The 8,331-nt window shown below is 42.2% G+C and overlaps 1 long non-coding RNA gene across 1 annotated transcript in view; it reads left to right on the top strand.

The window, feature by feature from the left end:
- The first annotated feature begins 320 nt into the window (after window positions 1–320).
- LOC116673384 (uncharacterized) overlaps window positions 321–8,331 on the top strand; it is a 24,097-nt gene continuing 16,086 nt past the window's right edge. Inside the window, exons 1-2 of the long non-coding RNA XR_004327829.1 lie at window positions 321–354; window positions 6,796–6,801. This is a non-coding gene — a long non-coding RNA (uncharacterized LOC116673384). The remainder of the gene's footprint in view (window positions 355–6,795; window positions 6,802–8,331) is intronic.

The following is an 8,331-nucleotide window of genomic DNA, read 5'->3' as shown; positions in this document are numbered from 1 at the left end:
GTTCATTGACAGGGGGGCCTTCTGAACTTAACGGCCACCTACTTCGACATTTTTCGGACCAGTTAGCTAACTGAAGCATACTAGCAGATCAACATAACCGTAGCACTAGCGCACATTCCAGTTCGTTTAGGAGTTTTAAATGTAACCTAACAGTTATAAGACAGAAGGAGGATGACCCGTTTTCTTCAATGATGGGCAGCTTGGTAAGTTTTATGCATATTTTTCGCTTTTAGGTTTAAATTTATTTTACGAACGCTAGTAGCTATTCCTGCTTAAGCTTAGCTCGTTGATGCTGGTGTTAAGCTCAAGGTGTGTGTGTGAATGTGTGTGTTGGTGTGTGTTTGTGTGGGTGTGGTGTGTGTTGTGTGTGGTTGAGCCCAATACATTGTATATATATTGCTAAGTACTACGCATGGTTGAGCCCCAGCGCCTCTGAAATTATTATTTTTTTTTGTTTGCTTTGGGTCGTTTGTGTAGTAAATGTTGACCGGGTATGTGGGTTTGTGTTTTTGGTTCTTAACAATTAATTTGGTACTAAATGGGATGCAGCATGAGTGGCCATAGGCCTCTCATAAAGAAAGTACAAGCGCGCTGGAAAAGTGATGGAATTCAGTGGTTTTTTCTTCTGGTGTTGGTTTTAACATGCCTTACTTACATTTTAATATATATTATATACTTATCTATTTTTTTTTTTTCCCCCAAGTAAAATTATAATGTTCCCTGTAGGAAAAGAACATCTTGTTTGTTCTATGATGCGAATTGTTTAAAATTGTATAACATGGTTTGTAAAATTTGCAAAATAAAGACGAGAGAGAGCGGAGTGAGAGAGATGAGAGAGAGAGAGAGACCACCCGAGGAGAGAGAGAGAGAAAGTGAATGCTTCAGTCAACGCGCGTAATCTGGTCTCATGGGGAATGTATAGGTGCGACTCTTGCCAGTGTGACCTAACAGGAGACAATGACTGCAATTGTTCTTTTTATTTTAATATTGTTTTAATGAGGAGACTGACTCTAGCAGAAAAATTACATACTGGTCTGTTAAAGCGGATGTAGTCCAATAGGACATACCAACGTTGTACTTCCGGGAAGTAGCTCAGTGTCTTCATAGGCGATGGCCCCGATTAACTTGGGCTTTCTTTGTGTTAGCGTTGCTGGAGCGCCGTTTTTTACGCGACGCGCCTCACATTTTTAGGAGCTGGTTGCAAAAAACTCAAAACTCGGAATTAGAGAAAACACCCGACGTCATTGCAGTTTTTCCTTATTGTCCACTTGGGGTGAAACGAGAAGTGGGGTCTCCTGCGTACTGTCGGTGCGTCATTAATAAAATAAAATGCTTCAAGCTGATCTTATTGCGCCCCCCGCTTCTTTAAAATTTGCCTTCAAACAAAAAAGGCCCAGTGGGGTAAACCTCGCCCAAGAGGTGCTTGTCTGTCATCACGTTTTGTCGTGAGAAAAAAGTCTGGTGTCTTGCGTGCTTTCATAGTGCTTAACGGACCTTTTTAGTTGTGAGTCCTCATAGGATTGTCTTTCCCGCCATGTGACAGACCATTGCCGCTCATCTCAGAGACCAGAGACATTGACCCCTCCCCTACACGACCTCCCCTACACTTAACGTCAGCGTCAGAATCATCCGGCACCCCCCCCCCCCCCTGCTAAAGCGAGAGTGCTGGATGGCAACCTGTTCATTTCCGATGTGGAGTCGATTAGGAAAAGAACATATTATCTGCCCTTTGACCTCCTGTGAGCCATCTTGAAAAACCTCTAACTGTGTGTGGTTGGAAATACAAGCCCTCCATGTGTCCCAGTATTATCCATTTGAATATCATCACGTCCTAAGCAGGACAAAATAGAGTATTCACTCATCTTCGGACAGAAAACAGCTTCAAAATTACAGTTGTGAATTTGGCCGTGATGATGGATGCCCCCCGCAGGATACATGACAATAAATACATTTAACAGTTGTAGTTGTAAGCAAAATCCTCGGAATATATAAGAGTCGAGAGCTTTGGTCCAACACTCATAGTGAGAAAAACCTAAACATTGTAAAGTAGATACCTGATTCGTTACTCTTCCTGTACACTCTGGTGCTGTTCTGAGCTGAAGCAGCCCCACTTGGCACTGTAGCCATGCAGGCTCCCGACGAGATAGGAAGACGAGCTACGCGGGCGCGCAACGGAAGCAGCAAAAACGGACTCGTTTCCTGGGGGATGAGTCCATGACCCTGAAGCGGCTGGGGTTACCCTCTCGTACAACGAAACCTCTGCTCGACACCAAAGCGAGGGATGAAGACGGACAGGCCAGAAAATCCTGAATTGTCTCAGTAAGTTTTGTATCACAGGTAGTTGATGACTTTTCGAAGATTTTTTTTTAAGCCTGTTCAAATGTAACATACGGTTATTAATGGGCTATTAAAGCAGTTTTTACTCTTCTTATAGGAACAGTTTTAGTTGCAAGTTCTGGTATACCCAGACTACCCAGGACAGCTGTCGGATATAGAAGTTGTCAAGTTATCTTTCTTTTGTTATTTTGGTAACCCAACCCCTGTATTTGGCTAAAGTTACCCCACTATTGGGCTCCTTTATTGAACTTACCCACATAACGTATTGGCTAGTCTCAGTTTGTAGCCATTTGAACTCTGCCAACAACGGTCGAGCATCATAACTATTTATTGTATGAGGAGTTCTTTCCACAAACGACCACCGACTCACCGTATAGTTCAACAACAACAAAGAGGAATTTGTCAATCTGTGAAATGACATTTGACCCCTTTCAATTGAGTCACCGTCCCGTGTTCTACTGTGGAGTCAATATTTCATACACGTCTATGAACAACTTTTACGGGCAAGTCATGGAAAAACCGGGGGGGAAATACTATTAGATATAAAGGTCAAATGATCACCCAAAGCCTATAAAAGTTTATTGAATCACAGTGGGAAGGAATGATGATATATCTGTGCACTCTCTCACGTTTGGCGCGATGTGTAAAGGGTTATCTGGCGGTTTTGCGTCTCCTGGGGTCATAACATGGGGATTATCTCTGCGGTAATGGGGAACAGGCAGCCATTTTGACGAGGAGAACAAAGCCACCTGGGCAAAACCGGGGGGGAAAAGTAAAACGTATAAAGGAAAACGGGCCCAGTGATATAAATAAAACGGGGAGGGAAACATACAGGATTCTCCTTCCATTTGGGGTTCCTGTGGCTGGATAAAGCGTAAAGCAGATACCCAACACCTGTGCTGCAAGTGAAAAGATAATCTTTAGAAAAGCTGTTGCAAATTTACTGCAACTGTGACGATCAGAGTCGGTCTGGTCAACGGACCATGTGTGGAGTCTACGTGCAATACAGATCAATGCTGTGTTTCAGGGACTGGGCTGAAAGGACACGGTTTCGTGGGCTGAACCCGAACCGCCTTCACCGGAGCTTTCCTCTGCTTCGCAGACGAAGCTGAGCTACACTCCTGCGAGCACAGTTTGACCATTGGTCGCAGAACACACTGACAATGGGCCATCAGTATCGGCAACCCATGCGTCTTAACCCTTGTGTTGTCTCACCGTGACCATGAACTCGATGATCCTTTCTGGTCAATTGAAAATGGAAATTCTTAGGCGCTTTTTTGACGTTTGTTTTTAATGCTTTTTTAAACATGTTTTGTCACTTTTACCCCCTGCTTCTGTCGTTTTTCAGATGCAGTCAATCATTCTACCATAATCCAATTTATATACACATATACCTAATTTTAAGATAGTAAAAAAGCAGAAATATGAAATTCTTTGACTAATATGTGAGGGATAGCACAGACTGGTTCCATTGTCAAATTGAGTTCCGGGTACAGTTTTACAACCATTAAAACACTTTTCGTTAAATTACTTAATTGAAATTAAAAACAACAAAATCACTGACTGAAAGGCAGGTCATTAATTTTACATGCAAAGAATGCCCTCCTTGCGAATTTTGCTTATGTTTGGGGTGATTTGGGTTGAAAGTAAAACCACATTTCTGATATAGAAGTGTTGAAAAAAAAAAAAACAGGAAGATTTGCCATAAGTACTCAACCACAGGGTTACGCCACAAAAAAGTGTGTAATGAGCACATGTGCTCCTCAGATGTCACCATGGCCAGGGCTTTTGGAAGTCCTTCGAGCCTTTGTTGTGTTCATAGAGCTTTAAGTCAGTGAATTATTAAAAACAGGATGACACAAAGTATTGCATTTGCTCGAGAATTTAAACCTACCATTGAAAGTGTTCCAGTATTTATTTGTAGGTTTAAGCTTTGTATAATTTTGATTCCACCGCTCCACCATATCTTATCAACATATACAGTGTGTGTGTATATATATAAAATATCATATGGTACCGTTTCAGATTGCTGTCGGCACGTCAAAAGTGGACCTAGAATAGTAGACAATAATATATAACCAAATTACGTGTAAGCAAAAGTTTAATAGGCATTTGCAAATTCATAGTTTTTACCACAACCCAAACATTTCCCTTGTTCCGCATGTTTTTGCAATGATGCCAACTCGGCAAATCCCTGTACCAAAAAAAATGTTCCAACGCGGAAATCGAAAACATGAATTTGAATACTTGAACCAATACACTGAATTCTGATATCCAATGTTCATATTTACTCTAAACAAGAAAGTTTCTTACGTGATTTATCCTTTCCTAGTGCGGTGCGGTTGTGGTATGATAGGAAGAGTGTACCGGCCCCTGCTGGGTAGAATAGTGATGGAGTCCTGCCCTGAATGTGCTGTAAAAATGTCCATTATCTGTATGTGTATACATTTGTTATTTTTTTTTAAATGTAGAACAATGAGTACATAAACATGTTAAACCAAATAAAGTTTATTTAAAGTCTATTTTGGTCATCAATTACAGTTTTGATTTTGCTGATGTGAATTTATAACAAGTTAATAAAACTGTGACTAACCACAAGTGATTTTTAAATACCTTTCAAGCCAAAGGAGGCGTGTCGATGAAAACAGCATACTGACAGAGGAGATACCAATGATCTATCCAAACGCCCCATTCACATTGCTAGGCCACACATTTTCTCACTGCCTAGAAGGGGTAAAATTAGTGTGGAAAACAATAATTCTCAGTTAATCAAAAACAGAAGATAATCTGCAATAATTTGATAAGGAAGTTACTAATTTTTCTACAAAAATGCAAAAACAAAGTGCTGGTTATTTCTTCTCAACTGTAAAGATTTCCACTTAAGACATTTGTAGAAAGATATTAAGATGAATAGTTGGTGTTAGCTGGGAAACACCCTGACGAATTGCCGTCAATTTGAGATTTGCTCTGCAAAGTCAGTCCTTGGCCACAGAGCCGTTCCAAATTTTTCCAAATCGATGGCACCATCACAAACGCTTGAGGCGGGTTTTACCCACGATGAACAGCAAGCAGCTTTTTGTTTCCATACAAAACGATGACGACAAAGAGCAGCAACGTTGTGTCGCCTGCTACGTCAGCTGGATCATTGGTCTGATGGTTGACAGGAATTCAAAACTGTACCCAGAGGCGTTTGAGGGCGTCGTGGGTGACGGGTCGAACCGACCGTATTGGGAAAGGAGAAGAAAAGATGCTAATGAGAGGTGAGGCAAAGAAAGGAGGCTGTCTGGGCCCCAAACGCAGCATCGGGTTAAATAAAACTGGAGAGAAGACATGGAGAGAGGGGATAGTTGGGGGCGGTCAACGAGGCTACACATGTTTGGTATGATGAAGTGTATAAACATATTCAACTCTCTTCCTGGGAAAAGCAAGAATCTCGTAGGTGGCTGATGATTAATGAGCGAAATGGAAGCTACGGCCCTCCAGGCAATTAGCTAGCATAAAGACTGAAAATCTTGGGTAAAGTGTGTATTTTGGGTCAGTTTAAATCCCTAATTAACCTCTAATCAAGCTATTTAACATGAGCTATAAGCAAACAGTAGGTTGTATGTTAAATGCTACCAACTACCAGTTTAGCTACCTTGTTTAGCATAGAAACTGGAATGTGGGGTTAAACAGCAAAGCTCTCAGCAAGTTAGCAAAAGAGCATATTTCCCCCGAACAGATAACTTAAAACATTGATACAGATAACGGACAAAAACAATTAGTGCCAGCCTTATTGGAACTTACTTGTCTTGGAAGAACAATGAAACAACATCAGCTGCTTTTTATTGACGCCATTTCGACAGAGGCTATAGAATGACATGAAAACGTACTAAAAACATATTAGAGTTGAAGAAGCGGTAGCTTTCCCTGAACGCTATCAGCTTCTTCTTACTAGAGGCTCATTACTGCTACTTGCTGCGTTTGGACCAAAGCAAGCTTCTTCGTGGAGGCGCTTCTCTTGAACCACCTGTTTTGAGTACGAAAATCACCTGTTCATCTTGTTGACCTTTCTCTGGATCTGCGAAGTGCCGGGTTTTTCTCCTTACTCCTTAGCCCGGGCCTGAACCTCTGTTTTGCACATTCCCACTTCGTGTTCAAGAGCGGGCCCCGCCTGCACGCCGTTCGCCTTATGGGGCATTCAGACGTAGACTTGGCTGGAAAGATTGAAACAAAGCAAAAGCAAGTGTGACAACCTGGTAGGAAAAAAAAAAACAGGGGAAAATGGTGTTTTTGTGACGGAAATTGCTGACGTTGCTGGTCGGGGGAGCCCGCAGGCTGTGGTTTATTCTATGAAGGCTAAAAATTAAATCATTGGTCATGAACTGATGGAGCAGAGCCTGAAGAAGAAGGATTCCCAGCGCGAAAGAACAAAAAGACAGAAAGGGAATGGGGGAAAAACGTTGAAATGAGTGAAAGTGTGTGGTGTGTGTGGCTTATTGAGGTTTTTATCTCAGATGTGTCTGTGTGTGTCGAGGCAAGTTTTATAGATTAAGCGTTGATAATGGCTGATTGTAAGTACCAGCCCAGCCTAGGGCTGGCGAAGGGTTCAAGGCCCTCAGGTGAAGGTGTGCCTGGGCCCTGAGTCCAGCTGGTGGCGTCCAGAGAGAAACTGAAATCCATCCAGCAGAAAAGAAAACGCTGCACCGCTTTATGGTTGACAGTTGATGAGCTTTTCTCTGCATTGCAGGGAGCTTAGTTCCTGTCGTTGGTGTTAAAGACGTGTAGGGACCTTTTCCTCGGAACTTGATTCTATACGGCTCATTGTAGAACCTTAATAAAGAACGTTAGAAATAAAAAAAACAACCCTAGTAAACTAAAGAGTTAGCAGCAGCCATTTCTTTGTGACAATACAAATGAGCATCAACTAAGTATAAATGATTTTTATCAAACAGGCGGGAGCAAGTATCATAGATTAGACACACATTGTTAAATTCACATAGGACAGGCGATTTTATTTTCTCTTCACCCCGTTAGCGCGCCCCGTGCTAGAGTCATTCATTTACGATCCATCTCAATGCCAATCACACCAGCGCTTAATTGCGGACTATGAAATTCAAAACCTTCTAACTCGCCAGACTGCATTGTGTAGGATGCATCATGTCCTCTTCAGTGGATCATGAATATCAGCTGGGCCCGCTGAAGGTTTTATAAACAAGGTGCACCTGCGCTATCGGGAATTAAACCACGATATGGGGTGTGTGGGCCTCATGTGAACTCTCCCCCGCCCCCCGTATTTTAGAGGAAGCACATTATAGTATTTACGATACAATACTTCCAAGAAAATTGCTGTCCTTAAAGGGTTGGATTTATCCTAACTTTTTTTAATTAAGGCAACATTTAGATCAATTTCCAAAGTTTTTTTTTTTATCCTCTTTGTAGTCAACTTAAGGCATGGGTTCTAAACTTATGAGCAGCACTGCACATTTGGTTGTCTCCTCCACATCAGAGCTGCACTCAAATCATCCCCCGCTGGGATGTGTGGGCGTCCTTGGGTGCTGGGGTCGAACACAGCAAAAGGTAGGGACCGGGATTGGGTGCTGGGGAACTCCAGCACACGGTTGAGTCGGCAAGTCTCATCTTTTACTGTGCACGCAAACTGGGATAGAATGAATTTGATCTCTGGGCTGCGAATAAACAGAGAAAAAAAAATCGTTAATGCAGCTTGGAACCGTATGGTGACACGTCCATGATCAGATCAATGACTCGGGGCAGTCGTGGCCCCTAGGGTTTCCTTAATTTCGGCTTTTACTTTGTCGTTTATGCGAACCCAACAACAAAATCGAGGATTTAATTCAGGGGGGATACCGCAAAGTCAAATTAGGATTCATCCTCTAGGGAAGAGACACAAAAACAAGTTTGGGAAATGAGTACTCTTCGCTGTAATTAGCTAACCACGTATCGTACGTGCTGTATTTTTTTGACTACAGTATTTATCCACCTTTCTGCATCCTT

The sequence above is a fragment of the Etheostoma spectabile genome, chromosome 23 (assembly GCF_008692095.1).
Source record: "Etheostoma spectabile isolate EspeVRDwgs_2016 chromosome 23, UIUC_Espe_1.0, whole genome shotgun sequence".
Taxonomy (NCBI): Eukaryota; Metazoa; Chordata; class Actinopteri; order Perciformes; family Percidae; genus Etheostoma; species Etheostoma spectabile.
Note: the sequence above shows the minus strand (reverse complement) of the source record. Positions and strands in the feature narration are given on the sequence as shown.